The sequence below is a fragment of the Pleurodeles waltl genome, chromosome 10, assembly GCF_031143425.1.
Source record: "Pleurodeles waltl isolate 20211129_DDA chromosome 10, aPleWal1.hap1.20221129, whole genome shotgun sequence".
NCBI classification, from domain to species: domain Eukaryota; kingdom Metazoa; phylum Chordata; class Amphibia; order Caudata; family Salamandridae; genus Pleurodeles; species Pleurodeles waltl.
In genome coordinates, this window is record NC_090449.1 from 114,541,359 (window position 1) to 114,564,270 (window position 22,912).

The 22,912-nt window shown below is 52.3% G+C and overlaps 1 protein-coding gene across 2 annotated transcripts in view; it reads left to right on the plus strand.

Annotated features, from left to right (window-relative positions):
• Positions 1-6,250: 6,250 nt before the first annotated feature.
• Positions 6,251-22,912, plus strand: part of ELFN1 (extracellular leucine rich repeat and fibronectin type III domain containing 1) — a 661,360-nt gene continuing 644,698 nt past the window's right edge. Inside the window, exon 1 of one of the 2 annotated variants that reach the window (XM_069209927.1) lies at positions 6,251-7,299. The gene's annotated coding sequence lies outside the window, so the exon portion shown is untranslated. The remainder of the gene's footprint in view (positions 7,300-22,912) is intronic. The other variant, XM_069209926.1, reaches the window with a different exon arrangement.

Genomic DNA, 22,912 nt, shown 5'->3' on the forward strand with positions numbered 1-22,912 from the left:
GCCCCTCCACCCTTCTGGCCCAAGCAGATCCATTCAGTATGCAGATGAATGCAGTGTCCTGTGTTTATGGCTGTCCGGGTGGAATGCACAAGGGGAGCTGTCAACCAGCACAGACCAGACGTGGATCGGAGACAGGTTGTAAGGCACATATGGCAGTAAGTGCAGAGAAATGCCCACTTTCTAAAAGTGGCATTTCTAAAATAGTAATATTAAATCCAACTTCACCAGAAAGTAGGATTTTCTATTTCCATTCTGGCCATACTAAACATGACAGGCCCACTCCTTCCAGATCAGAATCTACAACTCAAAAGTATATGGCACTTCTAATGCTAGTTTATGAGAGGAGCAGGTCTCACAGTAGTGGAAAACGAATTTGTGAGTTGAGTTTTTCACTACCAGGACATGTAAACCACGTAAGTATATGTCCTGCTTTTTGCCTACATAGCACCCTTCCCTATGGGTTACCTAGGGCCTTCCTTAGGGGGGACTTATAGGAAAGGGGAATTTAAGGCTTGGCAAGTAGTTTTAAATGACAAGTCGAAGTGGCAGTGAAACTGCACACATGGGCCTAGCAATGGTAGGCCTGAGACATGGTTAAGGGGCTACTTAAGTCTGTGGCACAATCAGTACTGCAGGCCCACTAGTAGTATTTCATTTACAGGCCCTGGGCACATGTAGTGCACTTTACTAGGGTCTTTCAGGTAAATTAAATATGCCAATTGGGTAGGAACCAATGTTACTATGTTTATGGGAGAGGGCATATGCACTTTAGCACTGGTCAGCAGTGATAAAGTGTGCAGAGTCCTAAAACCAGCAAAAATAGGGTCAGAAAAATGGAGGGAGGGAGACAGGCAAAAAGTTGGAATTAACGAACCTAAGGCTGTCAGGTCTAACAGTAGGAATCACCCAAATAGCCATTAGGTGTAGGTGAGAGACTAATACTCCATTAGGCTGACCCAAAATATGATCGACAAAGTCTGAAACGAGTGTCTGAAAAAGGCTGGTCGAAGAAAGCCGTTGGTTGAAAGGAATGGACTTAAAGCCTAAACTATGTATTCTTGTATACATAATTCCATTTGACAGCTGCAGTGCCTAAATCCTTAACTAAAATGTGCATATAAGTAAATGAGGATGACAGAAATTTGCACTGTCATTTAAGCTTTTGATTTTCACAATATATTTCTTCACATATTATACTGCATAGCCATTTCAATATAATAAACATGCCATGGTGCAGGCTATGGGGGTCATTTCGAGTCTGGTGGATGGAAAATTCCATCTGCCAAACTCCCGACAGAGTGGCCACTGCCTACGTGGTGACCTCCCCTCCAGAATCGTTAAGAATTTCCGACTATGTCGGCAGACAGAAACCTGAGTTTCCGCTGGCCGACCTAGCGGGAAACAGGCTACAGCATTGTCTCTGGCTCGTAATCGAGCCGGCGGCAATGCTGTAGCCAGCAGGGTGCTCCAGCATCCTCGCAATGTTCACTGTCTGCAAAGCAGACAGTGACCATGGTGACGGTGCTAGGCAGGGGCACTCTTGCACAGCCCATGCAAAGTGCATGGGCGGAGCAGGGCCCCTCTGTGGCCCCCTGCTCATGTTCTCCTCCAGCCTTTTCATGGAAGTGTTACAGCCATGAAAAGGCTGGCGGAGAACGAGGTCGAAATCCTCAGGGCTGCATGCAGCATTGCCCTGGTGGATTACGATCTTCACCACTGCCAGACAGTGGGGATTCAAGATCCTGGTGAAGCTGGCAGTTCCCTGACGGTCGGACCACCAGGGTTGTTATGTGGCAGAGACTACCACACTCGTAATGAGGCCCAATGTCCTGCAGACACTGGATGTAAAGGGAACCACACAACACCACTGGCATTAAGGATGGTGAGCACATGAGATGGTCAAGGTTGCTTGCACAAGGCCTCAGACCATCCTCTGAGGGAATAAAAGGGAAGTTTGTACTGGTCATGGACAAAGGGTGTGCCATTTGTTTACTGACCAAAGGGCATAGCCAAAGGCCAAAACCTGTGAGTACTTTAGGCATAGGGGTGGGTATAGACCATTCCCAAGTGAGAGAAAGGATAAGTACAGAAGTAAAATGTTTATGATATACTATGGGAAATCACAGATGATGTCATATATTATATTATCAGTACCGTTACTGATTACGTAATCCACTGTGCAGGCCATACCCTGTGTTTTCCCATGATACTAAGGACTGACCCATGCATTCTGCACCCTGATGTGTGCTTTGTCTCTGTCTGTAGGAGCACAGGGGAGCATGGCCTTTGCACCACATAGAGGGCTGTGTCCTATTTGACTCACTGTCCTCTAGAAAATGTAAGGTTAGAAACAGCATTAACTATAAATATTAATTTAAAAAATGGGGGTAAAATGTAAGAGCTAAAGTACTATTGCACCATAAATGAAGACTGAATTAATAATATTTAACAAAAAAAACCAATAAATTAAAAATAAACACATTGCACAATTGCTCCCCATATCCCATCACACACAACTTAAAGATAAACAGAACACAAAATAAAGCAGATGTTTAAAAGCTTTACAAGGAAAACACCTACAGAAAATAAGAAATGCAAACCACCAACTGGCAGGTTTAACAAAATGCAAGTACAAACAGCACACAAAAATGTTAGATTGGACAACTAACATGTAAATGCATACGCCAACTGCTCACTACCAATATCCAACCAATAGCAAATAAAACGTTTAGACAGCTGTAGGTTACATCTTACAACACTCAACATGGTATACTAACATTCTAACATAACATTGAAAATGTATTCTACCTTACACCACTATAATAAATGACATAGCATAAAGCCCCAAAGATAAATGTATATATTTATAACTGAGAGTGAGGCTTTAAATGTTCCAACATTTTGGACTGTACAGGTCCTGGAAGGAAGGCATGGACGCAGTCCGTGCCCTGCAGATGCTACGTTTGGAAGGGCTAAGCACAGAAACCTGTGGGTAGAGGGTCTTTATAAGTCATGACAGGGGCTCTGCCCATTGCCTGCTGCACATGGCCGCAGGTGTTGCCTAAGGGCCTTGATGACAGAGGGACTTGGTAACAACATCGACATAGGCTGTGTCCCACACAGTGCTCAGAAGAAGGTACAGCCACAGGCCATACCCTGCTGGTGCTATAAGGAGAGCGCATGGGCACGCAAGGCCTTGCGAGGAGGGCGTATCTTCGACTAATGGACTGCTCAAGGCATCACATTACATCACAGGTGACGTCAAAAATGATACAGTGAATGCAATTGCTGATGACGCGCCCAATTACAAAGTCAATGATGCGGGTCACGCCACGCGCTCTTCCGTGAACCTCGGCGCGTACCGTGCAGGCCCGTGCATGCCTCGCCCCGTGTGCAGGGTGAGTCTGTGTGTGGTGTGCAGTGGGCATTGCCTTTGCCCACACAGCTGTGTCGTCCCTGCGTTATCCCCGCGCGTGCCCTTAGCAGGGCGCAGCTGAGGCTCGGATTAGGAGTTTTGTATGGTTACTGCCTCCTCAAAATGGTTAATGTTGTTTCTGTGTTTTATCATTTTATCTATGTTTTTCATTAGACTGTAGAAGAGAAGATAAAAGACCTCGTTTGAAATGAACTTTACTGCCAGCGCCTCAATAAAGAGTTAGTTGGTAAAGTTATTGCTGCAATCGGCGGCTGCATAAACCGCCCCTGCGAAGCGACCGGAGCACTGCTCGGAGCCTGCGGCCCCACGGGGGACTTGGGGGGTGGGGGGGCTGCAAAGCGACCGGAGCACTGCTCGGAGGCTGCGGCCCCGTGGGGTGGGGGAGGGGGGGTAGGAGAGAGAGAAGGGGACAGACAGAGAGACGGGGGGAAATTGAGGGAGGAACGAAGAAGGAAAGAGGATTAGAGAGAGAAGGGGAGAGAGAGACGAGCTGGTGAAGGGAGAACGGGAGAAACACAGGATTGCAGGAGAGGAAGACGGAGACAGAGAGACGAGGGGGCGGGGGGGTAGGGAGCTACGGAGAGGATGGGAGAGAAACAAGGGGAGAGACAGAGAGAATGAGAAAGGGATATAAACTGAGAGGAGGGAAGACACAGAGAGATGGGGAGAGGGATCGAAATAGAGCGAGGGAGAAGTCGGGGGAAGGGAGTCAGGAAGAGGATGGAGAGGGGGGGGGGAGACCGAGAATTGAAGGGGGAGCAAGGGAGGAAGAAAGAGGATTAGAGGGAGAAGGGGTTAGGCGAGAGGGGGCGGAGTCAGAAAGGGAGCAATGAAGGGGATGGGAGGGAGAGAGAAAGGGAGAGACGGAGAAGGAGGGGGGCAAAAACAGAAAGGAGGAGAGAAAGGGAGCAAAAAGAGGATGAGCTGGAGGGGGAAGGGGAGAGACAGAGAGGAGAGAGGGGCATAAACCGAGATAGAAGGGGAGAGAGAGGCGTGGGGACGAAGCAGAGAGAATGGGAGGGAGGGAGAAAGGGACGCATAAAGGATGGGAAGGAGGAAGAGGAGGGCAGACACAGATGGGGAGAGTGACAGGAAGAGGGGGGGTCAGAAAGGGAGCTAGAAAAAGGATGGGAGGGAGAGAGAGAAGGGAAAAGAGAGGGTGGGTGAGAAAAAGAGCTTGACACAGAAGAGGAGCCCAAGAGACCTAGCGAGAGAGGCAGAGAGAGATAAGAAGGGAACAGACAGAGTGAGAGAGAGGAAGCAACAGGAAAGAGAGCGATGGAGAGATAACTATGTGGAGGGTAAAGGGGACCTAGAAAGAGGAAGAGCGAGAATGGGAGAAGCAAATAAAGTGGAGGGGGCAGAATGAGAGGGAGAGATAAAGGGATCTAGAAAGAGAATGGAAGGATGATAGAGAGAGAGAGGTGGAGGGGTGAGAGAGAGAGAATACGAGAGTCAGACGGGAAGGTATAGAAACGCAAGTGACATCGAGGGAGAGGAAAGCTGACAGAAAGGCAGAAGGAGCCCTGGTAAGAGGAAGAGAGAGGATTAGAGAGAAAGAGGAGGGGCAGAGAAAAAAAAGAGGGAGAGCAAAATGAGGCAGAGTGAGAGAGAGACTGAACCAGGGCGATAGGGTAGGAAGAGTGAGAAATGGAAGAATAAGCGAAACAAAGCAGTGTGTGAGAGAGGAGAGAGAGGAGGAGAGCTGTAGAGAGTCCGAGAAAAACAGAGAGGGCAGGAGAGGATAGGGGAGAGCGGGCCAGAGAGAGAGAGAGAAACAGAGAGCGAGGGGGTGGCGTGTTGGAAAGAGGGATTGTGAGAGAAAGAGGAGAGAGAATGGGAGCTACAATGAGGTAGTGAGAGAGGGAGGGAAGAGGGAGTACGAGGTGGAGGAAGAGACATAGAGATGGAGAAAAGGAGAGGAAACTGAAAAACAGGTGTGGGGGAGGGGGAGCTGTGAAGAGGAAGAGTTACCAAAGCAAAGAGGCCTGCAGTCCGGAGATCCCTGGGGGGCCGCAAATCCTCCTCCTGGGGTCCGCGACTACTTAGAAAATTAAATAATAATATCAGATTAGGTCCCCAACTTTCAGTAATGACTCAGTGGGGGGTCCCCAGACTCCAATAATGATTTAGTGGAGGTCCCCAGGATTCAGTAATGATAAAGTGGGGGTCCACAGAAGTCAAAAGTTGGGAACTACTGAGCTAGAGGGTGAGAGCTTGAGAAGGCCGGTAAAAAGTAAAGGCAGAAGAGTGAGGAAGGAATGAGGTAGCTGAGGTGATAGAGAAAGAAGACGCGGCTTAAAGAGGGAGCAAAAGAGAGCAAGGAGGATAAAGGAAAGAGCGGAGACAAGAGAGTGGTTAAGGGGAAGGCGGCAGAGAGTAAAAGACTGGAAGGGTGGGAATAAAAAAATGAGAAAGCGTGTGGGAGAGGAAGGGGGAGAGCGACCGCACGAGGAGAGAAGATTTGAAAAGAAGAGAGACTAGGAGACAGGGGTGGGTGGGGAAGGAAATATGTAGGGAGGGAGAGTCTGGGTCTCAGTGAGAGAGGGACAATGAAAGCAGAAGAGAAGGGAGAGTTGAAAAAGAGATGGAGACCCATGGAAAGAGGGAGGGTACCAAAGAGGGTGGGGAAGACACAATTAAATAAAATAAAAAAGCCAGTGAGAGGAAGTCGGAGGTCAAGAGAAGATAGGACATGTGGGTGAAGTATGCAAAAGTGGAAGTGGCAGACGTGTGAACCACGGGGATGACTGAGAGACAGGGAGGGAGGAGAGACACTAAAGAAAAGAGAAAGGCAGGCTGTGATAAATGAGTGAGAGAGAGCAAAGACTGAGAGAGAACAAGAGGCTGGAGAGTGGAAAGCGAGGAAACGAGAGAGGAAAAAGAGAGAGAGAGGCTGAGATAAACATATAGAAAGGGTGGGGAATAAGCCTGAAAAAATAAAGAAAGGAGAGATACAGCTAGGTCGATAAAGCGGGACAGAAAGCCGGATCAAAGGTTGGTGAGAGAAAATGAGGAAAAGATGAAAAGAGTCAGGAAAGGGCGTCTAAGACAAAAGGGAGTCAAAGTGAGAAAATACAATGCGTTGGAGAAGAGGAAGGGGCGAAAAATAAGGAGAAGGTAAAACAGATAAACAGAGACGGGTGTCTCGGTAAAGGGCGTAAAGGGAGATGAAATGAAAAGAGAGACCGAAAGCCAAGAGGAGGGTGGAGGCTTAAAAAAACAAAAGCGAGAATGAGACGAAGAGCGAGGAGAGAGGGGGGTCCAGGCTAAGGGGGCGGAGGGAGAAGACATCTAACTAGAGACAGAGAGAGAAGGGTAGAAGAGACGGGTGCAGCCGGAGCGCGGGAGAGGGGCCTCTGCCTGCAGGGTTGTCTGTCCCCCGCCGCCCATTTATAGACCGCTCCTGCCAAACAATCTGATTAGAAGCTTTGCGCTGTGCTCGGGCCGCCCGGCTCCGCTGGATCAACATGCTGGCCGCGCTTAAGTTGCTCACTCCGCCTCCTCTTCCCCCGGCAGGGCTCCCCCCCGTTAAAGCGTGTGATCGCGCTCGGCGAGGGCGCCCCGCCACCGCCGCCTGAGCCCTGCGAGCTGCGGAGAGCGCTGTGGCGCGCTGGATGGCCCCCGGGAGGCGTGCGCTCTGTGCGGGGGGGACGCGGCCGGAGAGGAGCCACTGCGCCCGCTGCGGGCCGCCCAGCGTCGCCTGACGCCGCAGTCGGGAGCCGCCAGCCTCTGCTCGCCCTCCAGCCCTGGGATGTGCCGCTAGTGGAGCCGCCGGAACGGGCGAGGAGAGCCGCGGATCCACCGGCCGGGGAGCTGAGGGCGCACGGAGGCGCACACGGGACCCCTCGAGCCAGCCCCAGGTAGGAGAAGGGGCTCCGGGGAGGTGTGCATCAGGGGGCCTGGAGGGGAGCCTGGCCCCCGTCCTGCCGCAGTACGCTGGTTCTCTCGGCTCTTGGATGTGTGCCTGAGCTCGTACTGGAGATGGACGGGGTGCCAAGGAGCTGCTTGCTCTGCCCCCAGCTTTCCCGGCTGTCCCAGACTGCCGCAGGGCTGCGTCCCCCGTGCCCCGGCAGAGAGGGATAGGTGTCCCCCGACACAGCATTCCACGGGGTACCGGGACAATCGGGGCTATGCTCTCCGGGCAACGATTGACCCCGCTTCTCGTCACCATCCCCTCGGTCTCCCGGGAGCGGGAGCTGCGTACCCCAGCGTCCCGGGACAGTCAGGGCTATGCACCCCAGGCAGCCATAGCCCCATCTCTCTGCATCACTCCCCCAGCACCCCGGCAGCGCGTCCCCAACCCTCCCGGGCAGCTGGGTGCTTCCACCTTCACCCTGACCTGGTACCCAGGGAGCCTGCTTCCCAACCCCGCCGAGATCGCTCGTGAACTGCAGAACTTGAACCACTCAATGTAACGCCAGGCTGCAACCCCTGCGTCCTCAGGCAGGAGCGCGCTGTACTCTCCCATACCCGCTCCCGCAGCCCCCGCACACATACAAGTGAACTGTTTGCCCCACACCACCCTCCCCAGGAAACCAACGATGAGCTGCAGTCCGCCAGAATCCGACTGCAACCTGTAAGATGCGCTCCCCCAGCTTCCGAAGGCAGCCTGGAAGCTGAGTTCCCCCAGCCTCCCGAGGCTGACTAGGCTGCATTACCACTGCCTCGCCGGCAGCTTTTAAGCCGCATTCCACTAGTTACCTCTAGACAGCACATGAGCTGCCTGCCCAGACCCCCAGGGGGCTGCATTCCCGCAGCCTTCCAGCGAAGCCCGGGGGCTGTGTTCACCCAGCCTCCGGGGGCAGCCTGCAAGCCGCATCTCATCAGTCTCCACGGGCAGCCTGAGCTGCACACCCAGCCCCAAAAGCAGCTTATGCACTGCATTCCCCCTGTTAACTCAGTCCCCCATCCTCCTCTAACAGCCTGAGAGCCGCACTCCCCCAGTGTCCTGGCATCCGTGGGCAGCCTCAAGCGGTAACAGGGAGCTTCGTGACCCCAGTCTGCCGAGGCGGCTGCTGAATGCATGGTCGGCCACCCAGGCAATGCTACGATGTATCACCCGGATAGCTCGTGCACTGCCCCCCAGAATCCCGATGAGTGCACCCCTCCGCAAACCCACTCTACTCAGGCAGCCTGTGAGCCGCATTCACCACACTGCCCCAGAATCCCATGAGCTGCACTCCCCCTGCTCCCCAGGCTGCCCCTGAGCTGCACTCCCCCACTTCACTTCCACGTGCTGGCCATGAGCTGCACCCCCGCTCCCCAGGCTGCCCCTGAGCTGCACTCCCCCTGCTCCCCAGGCTGCCCCTGAGCTGCACTCCCCCACTTCACTTCCACGTGCTGGCCATGAGCTGCACCCCCGCTCCCCAGGCTGCCCCTGAGCTGCACTCCCCCTGCTCCCCAGGCTGCCCCTGAGCTGCACTCCCCAACTTCACTTCCAGGTGCTGGCCATGAGCTGCACTCCCCCACTTCACTTCCACGTGCTGGCCATGAGCTGCACCCCCGCTCCCCAGGCTGCCCCTGAGCTGCACTCCCCCTGCTCCCCAGGCTGCCCCTGAGCTGCACTCCCCAACTTCACTTCCACGTGCTGGCCATGAGCTGCACCCCCCCCCCCCCTTGCTCCCCAGGCTGCCTATGAGCTGCACTACCCCACTTCTCTGGGCTGCCTGTGAGCTGCATTCTTCTGCTTCCCAAGGCTGCCTGTGAGCTGCACTCCTCCACTTCTCTGGGCTGCCTGTGAGCTGCACTCCTCCGCTTCCCAAGGCTGCCTGTGAGCTGCACTCCCCCGCTTGTCTGGGCTACTGATGAGCTGCACTCCCCGCTTCTCTGGGCTACCGATGAGCTGCACTCCTCCACTTTCCCAGGTTGCCTTTGATCTGCACTCCGTAGCTTCCTCAGGCTGCCTGTCAGCTGCGTTCACCCTCTTCTCGAGATTGCAAGTGAGCTGCACTTCCCTACGCTGATGTGAGCTGCACTCCCCGCTTCCCTAGGCTGCCTGTGAGCTGCACTCTTTCACTTACCCAGGCTGACTGCGAGCTACAGCTCCCCCCCCCATGCCTCTGAGCAGCACTCCCCCAACTTCCCATTCTGTCTCTGAGCGCGACTCTACCACTCACCCAGGCGGCCTCTGAGCTGCACTCTCCCGCTTCCCGATACTGCCTCTGAGCTGCACTCCCCCACATCCTTATTCTGCCTCTGAGCTGCACTCCCCTGCTCTCTCAACCTGCTGTGAGCTGCAGGCCCCATATTACCCAGGCTGTCTCTGAACTGCGCTCCCCCACTTCCCAATTCCACCTGTGAACTGCACTCCCCCACTTCCCAAGGCTGCCTCTGAGCTGCACTCTCCCGCTTCTCAAGGCTGCCTCAGAGCTGCACTCCCCTTCTTCCTCGGCCTGCTGTGAGCTGCAGGCGGCCCCATATTACACTGCTGTCTGTGAGCTGCACTTTCCCACTTCCCAAGGCCGCCTCTGAGCTCCACACACCCGCTTCCCCAGGGTGCTTGTGAACTGCACTCCCCCACTTACCCATTCTGCCTGCTAACTGCAATCCCTACTTCCCAAGGCTGCCTCCGAGCTGCACCCCCCTGCTTTCTCAGCCTGCTGTGAGCTGCGGGCCCAATATTACCCAGGTTCATTGTGAGCTGCACACTCCATCATTCTGACTGGGAGCTGCACTCCCCCGCTTCCCAAGGCTGTCAGTGAGCTGCACTCCCCCACTTCCCAAGGCTGTCAGTGAGCTGCATTCCCCGCTTCCCTGGGCTGCCTGTGAGCTGCAATCCCCCGCTTCCGGCTGCCTGTGAGCTGCACTCCCCCGCTTCCCCGGGCTGCCTGTGAGCTGCACTCCCCCTCTTCCCCGGGCTGCCTGTGAGCTGCAATCCCCCGCTTCCGGCTGCCTGTGAGCTGCACTCCTCCGCTTCCCAAGGCTGCCTGTGAGCTGCACTTCGCTTGTTTCCCTTGGCTGTTAGTGAACTGCACTCCTCCGCTTCCCCAGGCTGCCTGTGAGCTTCACTTCTCTGCTTTCCAAGGCTGCCTGTGAGCTGCAATTCGTTTGTATCCCCGGGCTGCCTGTGAGCTGTACTGTCCCGCTCCCCCAGGCTGCCTGTGAGCTGCACTCCCCTGGCTTCCCATGGCTGCCTGTGAGCTGCACTCCCCTGAGCTGTGCTCACACTTTAGTCCAGGCTGCAGGAAGATCGTCCCCCCCCCCCCCCTGTCAGTCGGTGCCCTGCATTTTCTAAGCCTCCCTGGACACCCCCAGTTTTCCTACACAGCTCTCGACCTGAATTCCAGCCACTCCAGGGATCTGGAGAACAGCATTCCCGCGGCCTCCCATGACACCCCCAAACCGTGAGCGAACTGCACAAGCAACCTCTTCAGACACCCCGAAGCTAGCTCTTTCGCAACCTCCACTCCCCCCGCACCCCAAGTCTACTCTGGCTCCCCGTGATCTGCATTTCCCAAAGCAACCGGGGCTGCATTTCTCCAAGGTCTTTCATTCCCAGCCAACGCCGTGTGGCCGCCGGTGCCCGTGAGCTCCGCCGGACCCCCCTCCACTCCAGTAAGATGGCCTTTTCCTACTTTGTTAGCGTGGGGTCTGCAAAGCGACCATGGGTGGTGGGGAGGTGGGGGACCTCAAGAAGTGTCTCGCGGACGGACGGGGGGCGGGCACCTCATCGAACTCCAAGAGCACCCTGTAGTAAGAAATGGATGGGGGGCCCTCTGCTCAGATTGACGGGGTCCCTCTGGTTCAGCCGGAACTCACATAACACATGCATGACCCCTTCACCCCGGTTCAACCAGAGTTTACATGACACATGAACCGGGCCCCTCTGGTTCAGCCGGAGCTCACATAACACGTGCATGCAGGCAGGGCCCCTCCATCCCGGTTCAAACAGAGATTACATGACACATAGACCGGGCCCCTCTGGTTCAGCCGGAGCTCACATGACACATGGACGGGCCCCCCGGGGCCATTCTGGTTCACCCGGAGCTTTTGTGACACAGGCTGCGGTGTCTGGTCCGGAGAGATACGGAGTTATGTGGAAGGGCGTCGCTCCATTTGCAGTTAATACCGCAGATGCCTGTCACCGAGGAGCGTAGGTTTGTGTGAGATTCAAAGGAAGGCATACGCATACCATTTGGGAAGCACTTTCACAGCAACCAGGAGCTCTAAGCGCTGGGGTAGATGTGGGAGAGGCAGTGGGGTTAAAAAAGCACCCTGTGGCACAGCATATTAGTACCAGGAGGGCACGTGAGAGTGGGCAACTCACTGTAGCGCCCTCGGGTATGCACTTCAGCAAGGTCGCCCTGGCTCAGAAGTAGAGCTTCAGCCCCGGAAGTGTGCCTCGATGCGTAGGTTTTATGTGTTGGGGGTGGGGCGTTGGCAAGCACTTTATAGTGCCAAACCTGGTGGTGGTAGTGAGAAGCCCTATATTGAAGTGAGAGAGATGCAAAGAAGAGAAGTGCGTGAGCTCACGCAGAGGGCGTGCAGGCGCCGCTGGTTCCGTGCGTGAGCGCACAGCTCCAGTGGTCTGCAGAGCAGGGCGGTCTGCAGCGCCCTCGGACTGCTGGTGGTAGTAACCCCCCCTTGGAGTGTGGGATCCGGAAAGGTGGCAGAAGTGCACGACGAGCCGCGGCTTTGGAGCCTAAGTATGCGAGAACAGTTGATTGAGTCCCTACGTAATATGCGCCGTCTTGCAACACCGTCATGCCTCAAGTGGGGGCGCTCTACTTGGGTAGAAGCATCTCCTGTGCTTGAAATGCGAGGGACTTGCAAGTGCCAGAAGGGCACGAGCCCAGTCATGGACCGTGTAATTGCTTTTGGCGCCTTTGCGTGCACGCGCAGCTCACTATGGGCTCGGAGTCCTCGAGGGCTGCGACGGCCCAAGGTTCAGCATGGAGGCGCTATAAAAGTGTACCCCCATCTTCCAGGTTTACATTCTGTGAGATGTGAACCGAGGCAAGGGGCGTGCAGTGACTTTGGGTCTCTGTCTGCGCGCTGACAGTCCAGTACAAATCTGCTTGCAGCGTCCTCAGGGTTGAGATGACGGCGCTATAAAATTGTAGCACTACCTTAACGTGTGGGAGATGTACAGATGCCAGAAGTGCACTTGCATGCGTTCTGAAGTGTGTATTGGTATCAATGCAAGAGAACAAGCACTTCTCAGCAGGGGGAGGATGCCAGCACTTCTCAGCATGCATTGGGGTTACAGGCACTTCTCAGCAAAGAATCATTACTAGCAGTGGGAGGCTATTAACACGTCTCAGCAGATACTCATTACAGTCACTGTAAGTTTACCAGCAGTCCTCAGGAGGAGGAGAATACAAGCACTTCTCATTCCGGATTCATTACTACCAGTGTAAGGCTAAAAGTACGTCTCAGCAGTTATTCATTACTACCAGTTGGAGGCTATACGCACTTCTCAGCAGGGATTCATTACTACCACTGTATGTTTATCAGCACTTCTCAGCAGGGGGAGGATGCTAGCACTTCTCAGCCAGGATTAATTGCTACCAGTGGGAGGCTAAAAGCACTTCTCAGCAGAAATTCATTACTATCACTTGAAGTTCACCAGCACTCACCAGAAGGAGGGTATCAGCACTTCTAAGCCAGGATTAATTGCTACCAGTGGGAGGCTATAAGCACTTCTCAGCAGGGATTCATTACTACCACTGTATGTTTATCAGCACTTCTCAGCAGGGGGAGGTACCAGCACTTCTCAGCCAGGATTAATTGCTACCAGTGGGAGGCTACAAGCACTTCTCAGCAGATATTCATTACTACCAGTTGGAGGCTATACGCACTTCTCAGCAGGGATTCAATAATGCCAGTGGTTACCTGTACTTCTCAGCAGTAGGCCATACCAGCACTTCTTAGCCGTGATTCATTACTACCAGTGGGAGGCTATAAGCACTTCTCAGCAGGGATTCATTACTACCACTGTATGTTTATCAGCACTTCTCAGCAGGGGGGGGTATCAGTACTTCTCAGCCAGAATTAATTGCTACCAGGGGAGGCTACAAGCACTTCTCAGCAGAAATTAATTACTATCACTTGAACTTCACCAGCACTCATCAGGAGGAGGGTATCAGCACTTCTAAGCTAGGATTCGTTACTACCAGCGGGAAGTTAGAAGAACTCCTCAGCAGAGATTCATTCCTATCAATGTAAGGTTACCAGCACCTCTCAGCAGGGGGATGATTCCAGCATGTCTCAGCCAGGATTTATTGCTACCAGTGGAAGGCTACAACACGTCTCAGCAGAAATGCATTACTGTCACTTTAAGTTTACCAGCACTTCTTAAGAGGGGGAGGATACCAGCACTTCTGAGCCAGGATTCATTACTACGAGTGGGAGGCTACAAACACCTTTTTAGCAGAGATTCTTTCAAACCAGTGGGAAGCTATAAGCACTTCTCAGCAGGGATTCATTGCTATCACTGTATGTGTACTAGCACTTCTGAGCAGGGGGGGGGGATACCAGCACTTCTCAGCCAGGATTCATTGCTACCAGTCGTAGGCTACAGCACTTCACAGAAGAGATCAATGATTATCACTGAAAGTTTACCAGCACTTCTCGGGAGGGGTGGGATGCCAGAACCTCTCTGCAAGGATTCTTAACTACCACTGGGAGGCTACAAGCACATCTCAGCAGAGATTCATTGCTACACTGTAAGTTTACCAGCACTTCTCAACAGTAGTAGGATACCAGCACTTTGCAGCCAGGATTCAATACTACCAGTAACGATAAAGTCTCACTGGGGATGCATTGCTGTCATTGTGAGAGTACCAGTATTTCTCAGGAGGACTGCACTAATATCAGGGGAAGGTTACTAGCCATTCTCAGCAGGCGTGGATTGCAGACAGTGGGACGTTACCTTATACTCAAAAGACGATTGGAGGAATGCTTGCGATAAGCTTACACAATGGCAATTGGTTGTTGTAACATTCTGGCCCATCGTTTTTTTGTCCACCATCCCACCTCAGTTTGGACCCAGCCGTATACAAATCCCTCATGTCCTTGTTACAATACGAACAGTACAGCCCAAAGTCCAGGTCCTCCCAGAACCATAACACAAGCATCCCAAGACCGGTTATGCCCTGACTGGCGCTCTTCAGTCGGGTGTAGCTTGGTTTCATTGGCATAGTGAGCAAGGGACCCATGTCTGGGCATATCCTGAGCCACTTAGGGTGTAACATCAGTCTCAAGAGGCGATGGGAGAAATGTTTGCAATAAACCTAACCTCTGGCAATTGCTTGGGATAACATTCCAACCCATTGTTCTTTGGTCCACCACACCACTTCAGTTCAGGTAGAGATTTGCTTCAGGTAGGTCTTTCTCTTGAGTGGCATGGTGGGAACAAAATGGCATGGAATGCAGCCTTGAACAATTGACAGTGGCTGAGATTTATTCAAGCATTCCACACATCCCATTGTTGTTGCAGTGGCAGGTTAGAGGCACTTCTCAGCAGACATATGAGAGAGTGTTAATGTCCAGTATGCCGAGAGTATTGATGTCTAGAGTGTGAATGTTTAGTGTGTGGGATAGTGTAGAGTTACTATCTGTGGGACATTCCCAGCAGTTTTCAGCAGGGATACATTATTATTAGAGGGAGGTTACCAGCAGTCTTCAACAGGGATGCATTACTTTCAGTCGGAGGGTACTGGCACTCCTCAGCTGGCATATAGTTCTATCTGTGGGAGGCAGGCACATAGTTCTATCTGTGGGAGGGTACCAGCACTCCTCAGAAGGGCCACATTGCTATCTGTGGGAGAGTACCACCACTTCTCGGCAAGCATGCGTTACTATATATTGGAGACTACAATCAGTTCTAACCAGAGATACAGTATTATCAATGAGAGGTAACCAGCAGTTCTCAGCAGGGATACATTGCTATCAGTGGGAGGGAACCAGAGGTTCTCGGTAGGGATACATGGCTATCAATGGGAGGGATACATGGCTATCAAAGGGAGGGATACATGGCTATCAGTGGGAGGGTACCAGAGGTTCTCGGCAGGGATACATTGCTATCAACTGGAGGGCACTGGCAGTTCTCAGCAGGGATACATTGCTATCAAAGGGAGGGATACATTGCTATCAGTGGGAGGGTACCAGAGGTTCTCAGCAGGGATACATTGCTATCAGTGGGAGGGTACCAGAGGTTCTCGGCAGGGATACATGGCTATCAAAGGGAGGGATACATGGCTATCAAAGGGAGGGATACATGGCTATCAAAAGGAGGTACCAGAGGTTCTTGGCAGGGATACATTGCTATCAACTGGAGGGCACTGGCAGTTCTCAGCAGGGATACATTGCTATCAGTGGGAGGGTACCAGAGGTTCACGGCAGGGATACGTGGCTATCAAAGGGAGGTACCAGAGGTTCTCGGCAGGGATACATTGCTATCAGTAGGAGGGTACCAGATGTTCTCAGCAGGGATACATTGCTATCAGTGGTGGGGTACCAGAGGTTCTCGGCAGGGATACATTGCTATCAGTGGGAGGGTACCAGAGGTTCTCAGCAGGGATACATTGCTATCAGTGGTGGGGTACCAGAGGTTCTCGGCAGGGATACGTGGCTATCAAAGGGAGGTACCAGAGGTTCTCGGCAGGGATACATTGCTATCAGTGGGAGGGTACCAGAGGTTCTCAGTAGGGATACATTGCTATCAGTGGTGGGGTACCAGAGGTTCTCGGCAGGGATACGTGGCTATCAAAAGGAGGTACCAGAGGTTCTCGGCAGGGATACATGGCTATCAAAGGGAGGTACCAGAGGTTCTCGGCAGGGATACATTGCTATCAGTGGAGGGTACCAGAGGTTCTCAGCAGGGATACATTGCTATCAGTGGGAGGGTACCAGCGGTTCTCGGCAGGGATACATTGCTATCAGTGGGAGGGTACCAGAGGTTCTCGGCAGGGATACATGGCTATCAAAAGGAGGTACCAGAGGTTCTCGGCAGGGATACATTGCTATCAGTGGGAGGGTACCAGAGGTTCTCAGCAGGGATACATTGCTATCAGTGGTGGGGTACCAGAGGTTCTCGGCAGGGATACATGGCTATCAAAAGGAGGTACCAGAGGTTCTCGGCAGGGATACATGGCTATCAAAGGGAGGTACCAGAGGTTCTCGGCAGGGATACATGGCTATCAAAGGGAGGTACCAGAGGTTCTCGGCAGGGATACATGGCTATCAAAAGGAGGTACCAGAGGTTCTCGGCAGGGATACATGGCTATCAAAGGGAGGTACCAGAGGTTCTCGACAGGGATACATTGCTATAAGTGGGAGGGTACCAGAGGTTCTCAGCAGGGTTACATTGCTATCAGTGGTGGGGTACCAGAGGTTCTCAACAGCGATACATTGCTATCAGTTGTGGGGTACCAGAGGTTCTCGGCAGGGATACATGGCTATCAAAAGGAGGTACCAGAGGTTCTCGGCAGGGATACATTGCTATCAACTGGAGGACACTGGCAGTTCTCAGCAGCGATACATTGCTTTCATAGGGATGATACCAGAAGTTCTCAGCAGGGATATACATTATAGTCAATTGCATATCTTCAATACTTTGGTGTTTCGGCGTGTTATTCCGGATAATTAACTGACCCTTCTGAGAAGGTGTGGGGCTTTACTCTGCCCTCCCCGGAGCGTTTAGACTTGATTCTGCAATTGTGGGGGGTGCTGGAGTATTTAATCGGCCTTAGTGACAGGGCGTTGGGCATTACTGTACCGTAATGTCAGTGTATGTTGGTTTCTTCTGCCTATAGGAGGCTGCGGGCGTGAACCTGCCCCCCGAGTGCTTGTGGGACATTTATTCGAGGGTGATTCGTTCTGATCTGCTCGTGTGAAGGGTGGGGGCTGGGGCGCCGGCAGGTTGGGGTTGTGCGAGACATTCATCAGTTCTTAAAGCGTGCGGGTCTTTACTATCATAAGACATTTATTTTAGGTGATCGGCTTTCATAGTCCATACATCACTTGCATAGAAATGTAAAGATCCCTCGTGTTCATTCACACAAACATCTAGCTCTGGGTGCCTGTCAGCATGCCGGTGTGACCTTATTTTCCTTTGCGGGTGGGTTAGGACTTTACTCGGCCCTTCGGAGGGGGTGAGTGCCTCAGACTCCTTCTTAAGGACCCCGTTGTCCTGTGGACGGTTCCAAAAAGGGAGCCTGACGCCCTTTTTTGTTTGTTTGTAGAATCCAGTCTGTGTGAGGGGCGAGTGCGTGTGGGGTGTAACTGGGCCCTAATTGTGGGGAGCTAAGGGGGTCATTGGGGGCGCTGCTGGGTTGGGCTCCCGAGTGGGAGACCATCGGAGTCCTGACTGTGGGTGGCAGTGGACGTCCTGACTGTAAGAGCCTGGGTACGTGTGGTTGTCCTGGGTGCGGGAGCCTGTTAATGTCCAGATGACGGATGCCCGCAGCGTAGGAGGCGCAGTAAGTCCTTGGTGCAGGTGACTGCGCCGGAGTATAGGTGGCCTCAGTTTGGATGTCCTGAGTGTGTGGCAGACTGTTGATGCTAGGAGTGTGATTGTCCAGTGTGTGGGAGAGTGTGAATGTCCTGAGTGTGAATGTCCAGTGTGTGGGAGAGTGTGAATGTCCTGAGTGTGAATGTCCAGTGTGTGCGAGAGTGTGAATGTCCTGAGTGTGGATGTCCTGAGTGTGAATGTCCAGTGTGTGGGGAGAGTGTGGATGACCCAGTGTGAATGTTCAGTGTGTGGGAGAGTGCACATGTCCTGAGTGTGAATGTTCTGTGTGTGGGAGAGTGTGGAGGTCCTGAGTGTGAATGTTTAGAGTGTGGGAGAGTGTGGATGTCCTGAGTGTGATTGTCCACTGCGCAGGAGAGCACTGATGTCTAGAGTGTGAATGTTCAGTGTGAGGAAAGGTGTAGATGTCCTGAGTGTGAATGTTCAGTGTGTGGGAGAGTGTGAACGTTCTGAGTGTGAATGTTCCATGTGTGGGAGAGTGTGGAAGTCCTGAGTGTGAATGTTCAGTGTGTGGGAGAGTGTGGCTGTCCAATACCTCGAGTGCGGATCCCGGAAGCTTTACACGTCATGACGGGATGCGGCTCCGGGTGTCCTGGAGTGGCGGGCGCCCCGGACGTCTTGTGTGAGGGTGGCTCCAGGTGGTTTATGTGAGGGAAGCTCAGGGTGCTCGGTGAAGCGGGAAGGGCGGGTCTTGGTGCCCCGGGTGACTGTGTGAGCGACGCTGTGAGAGCGGGATGCTCCGAGGGCGGGTTGCTGATGCTACGCTAACGCTAGTTTGAGTCGCCCAGTGAAGCGAGAGATTCAGCACCACGTCCATGCAGACAGCTCCGAGGGCTGCCGCAGACCCGCGGAGAGAGCGGCTTCCAATATTCGCGACACCTGCGGTGTTTTCCATAGTGTTACATAGCCCGAACAAGACCCGAAGGTAAAAGGACGCTTTAGACGAGCAACAGGTACCTTTTACACAAGGCCACATTCATTTCTTTTATTGACACGGTGAGGGTAGGCGATTGCCCAGAATCACAGGATGTTGAGACGACGCCGAGACTCGAGCATGGTTGCTCAGCTCCAGAGTCGGCAGCTCAGGCCGTTACGCCCCATTCCCTAGCCAAACCCCCCCCCTCAAAAAAAAACATCCCATCCCCCTGGTGTTAGTAGGGACACTCGTAGTAGCACTGTCGTGTGCCTGGGCACTGTCGGCCATCCCGCTTACCAGTGCTATGTTCCGCCTTGCAGCGCTTTGTCGCACCGCGTCTCACAAGTGCTGATGCTGCACTGTCCTGCACGAAGGTACTACCGGTCAGAAAAAATGCAGCACTGCCGTGCACCCCTATTACACTTCTGTCGTCCTCCACTGAAGCACTGCCGTGCACACTATTAGCTCTATAGCAGTCCCGAGCGCCTTAGCGCTGCTGTGCACCGAGCTACCCTGCATTCCCATTGTAGCGCTACCCTTCTCCCCACTGTGGCAGTGAGGTACACGGTAGTACTGGAGTGCATGCCCACCGTAGTACTACATACAGTCCCGCTATAGTGCCTCTGAACACCTCGAGTATATCGCTACCTTCCACCGCTGATATAGCGCTGTACTGCACTATCCTGCACCACTGTCTTGCGCTACACTATAGCAGCGTCGTTCTCGCCGGCCGCTTTGCACAGCCTTTTCAGCACAGCCCTGCACTACATAGGCTGCACGGACAAGCATCTGGCCATGCGTGTACCCCTAGTTTTTCAGTGAACCCCTCTGTGGAACTGCTGTGCACCCTCACCTTAGTTGGTAGTGCTGTGCACCCTCGGACGGCGGCGCACTCCGCCTGCAGCCCTGCCGTGCACCCTCACTGGGGCACTACGCCCACGTATCAAAGGCACAAGGGCTGACTTTAGGGGTGGTGGTGCCCGGTCAGACAATCTTTTTTGCACCCACCCAATATGCCCTCTTCCTCGCATTCCCTCCCTACCACCCGCGAAAGCGCCCCTCATCTCTCCATATTCCCTCTCTGACATGCGTTTCATCTGTTTTAAAGCGCTGGTAAAGGCGCCCGAACTCTGCGGAGTTGTAAGGGTTATTGGGCGTCAATGCTAACAGAAAGACATGCCTCGGATACCCTGATTGGCTAGCAAGAGTTTGTCATATTTGGCGTGCTGTGGTCGCATCATACTCCCGGGCCCCAGTGCCACTGCGCATGGTGCACCGATACGTTTTGCCCTGGGCTGGGGTAAATTTAGAGAAGCCCTGGGCATCTCGCAGCTGCACCCCAGGATGTTTACCTTTTTCACTAACAAATGTCTCGAGCATCTGTGGTTAGCGCATGCGCAGAATGGGTGAATCATAACTTGAATCTTTTAAATGTAGTTACCTGCTCAAACACTTGTTCTAAATCTTAGAAAATAAAAGACCGGAACCGAGTAATGCAGCTCTCACAATCGAGCTTCATTTCACTGTCCTCCTTTTTGCCCTAAAAACGAATTTCTATTTCATATAGTTGCTCTGTTCTACTTACTTCTGAGCAAAGCTCTTCGTTTCACTTGGCAAGGGTCATGGGAAATGGGAATATCAATTACGATGGAGTAATTTCGATAATTTTGGTAATTCCGCATTACTCTTTGATGCGGAATTACAAACAGCAACGCAATTACGCCCACTTGTGTAATTTAAGAGTAATCATGGGTAAAAGTCTGACCGACAGAGCATATTTACAGAAGCGTGACCAGTTGCTCACGCTGCTGCATGTTTCTGTTGCATTTAGCGCTATCTACTTAGCGCAGAATGTATCCTTGCATCTATTCTGGGCGCAAGGATGCATTTTGACTAAGCAACAAGCACTAAATGCTGGAAGTAAGTTGGAGGTAAAAGCCTATCCAGGTGTACAATTAGCGAGCGCGAGCAGGTGCTCGTGCCTCCTATTCATGTTCTGTCGCATTTAGCTCAATTTCTGAGGGCAAAATGCATCCGCACGTCCATTTTCGATGCATGGGAACATTTCTGCATTAAGAAAATAGCACCAAATGCAGATTTGTGTGTGTGATTCAGCGTAATGCTGTGGAATGTTGGGGTCGTTCTGTGTGATTCTGACACACGAAATTACTTGAGTTATGCAGTCCCCTAAAGTATTGAACTGGACTGGCGGACAGCCTGGCACTGCCAGGTGGGTCAGCTTGAAGGGACAAGTTTATGGGGTGTTTTTTCGGTCCTTCGTGGCCCAGGAGACTACAAAACAGGTGTAGACACAGGCCCTTTTGCGGCTGGCCCAAGGTGTCCACATGTTTCACTTTGAGGAGTTTTAACTGCTTCTGGGAAGACTTCCACGCTGTGGGGTTGAGTACAATTTAAACATAATCCCAATGACCAGACCGTCCTTCTAGATTTGTGTGTGTAGTGAACTTCTGTTAAAACATGGAGGACATCTTTTCTTAAAAGATTAATGCCTGCAGTATTGTGACTCCCCACTAGAGAGAGGGGCGACATTGGATATTCTCCCTTGCCCCTCGAAGCCACTGCCATTATTCTGAATGCTCTTAAATAGTTGCTTCTTTGTGATGTCTATCTTGAGGCTGGGATACACAACCCCAACCCCGTCAGTTTGCAAAAGGTTGCCTTTGAAATGAGCCTGTAAAAATGCCCATTCTATGAATATCTGGCCAGCTATGTTAGATCTGGCTGTTCACAGATGAGGCATTGAGTTTTGGATCTTTCCTATGAACTGTATAAGCACTAATCACATGGTGTCAGTACCGCTAAGATGTGGAAAATACAAGGCCTGCCTAGACCTGAAGAGTGCTTCATGGACATCGGAGGTGTGTGCTGCCTCTAACACTTCCCAAATAGGAACAAGCTGGGACAAATTCTACCTTAACCTTTTTTTTGAGAATCTGCCTGAATGGTTTACACGCCAGAAATGTCTTCCTAGGCTGAGGAGAACATAAGTGTCATCCTGAAACACCATGCAAAACACTTGTAACCAGGGAGATATGCTGAGGAATGGGATCCGTCTCACCTCGGTGGAGACCTGAACCAGTTTACTAGACATTGATGAGTAGTGCTAGTCCGGAGTAGATTCCTTTGTATGGCAGACATACTCACAATGCAACAACACATTTGTGTCCCCACCACCAGCCCCACATGATGTGAGACAGTGTCTCTTATTTAGGACCAACACATCTGTGGCCCACAGGGGTTTAGCATCCATTCGAGATTTAGTCAGAAACAATGTGAAGCCCTCAGAGAAGGAAGAATTGTACTGTGAGGGGTAGATTTCGAGATATGGTCTTCCAAGTTTCCCACATGGCCTTAACATTTGCCACGAGAGACTAGTGACATAAAATGACACTACAACACCTGAAAAGATTCATTTTAAACACCTATTTTACAATAACATGGTCTCTAAAATATCCAATGTCAATATCTTGACCTTCTATACATATCATATTAACAATATTTCGAGTTGGAGTTTACTCTTAAACCCAGCCAAGTTACCTCATCGGGTATCTTAGGACCAGGCAAATTTGTTATTCTAAATCAAGTACTATGTTAAGGTGCAAGTGTTTAAACTGCAGGTCAAATGAACCCTAAGAATTGAAGTCTAACCTTTGGGATGTTGTGTGAAATTGCCCATCACCTCTTGTCACTATGTGTGTACTCCAGGGGCTATAATTCAGCCTGTGGTACATTGTGTGACACAGACTGTCAGAGATTGTTACTTCGCGTTTGCACCATGAACGCTAGGCCAGCCAGTGGTACATTGTGTCGGACCGTCTGCCACTGCTTGTTTCTTTGTATCCCTCCCAAGGACTGTTGTCAGCCAGTGATACAGTGTGGGAGACTGTCTTTCACTTCTTGTAACCGTATCGCCTCCGAGGCTGGAGTGCAGCTTGAGGTATGATTTGTGTGTGTGTCTGTCTCTGGTGACTTCGTGTCTTTGCCATGCCATGTTGTTCAGCCAGTGTTGTGTGAGACAGGTTGTCACCGCTTGTAGCTGTGTTTCTCCTCCTGCTTAATGTGG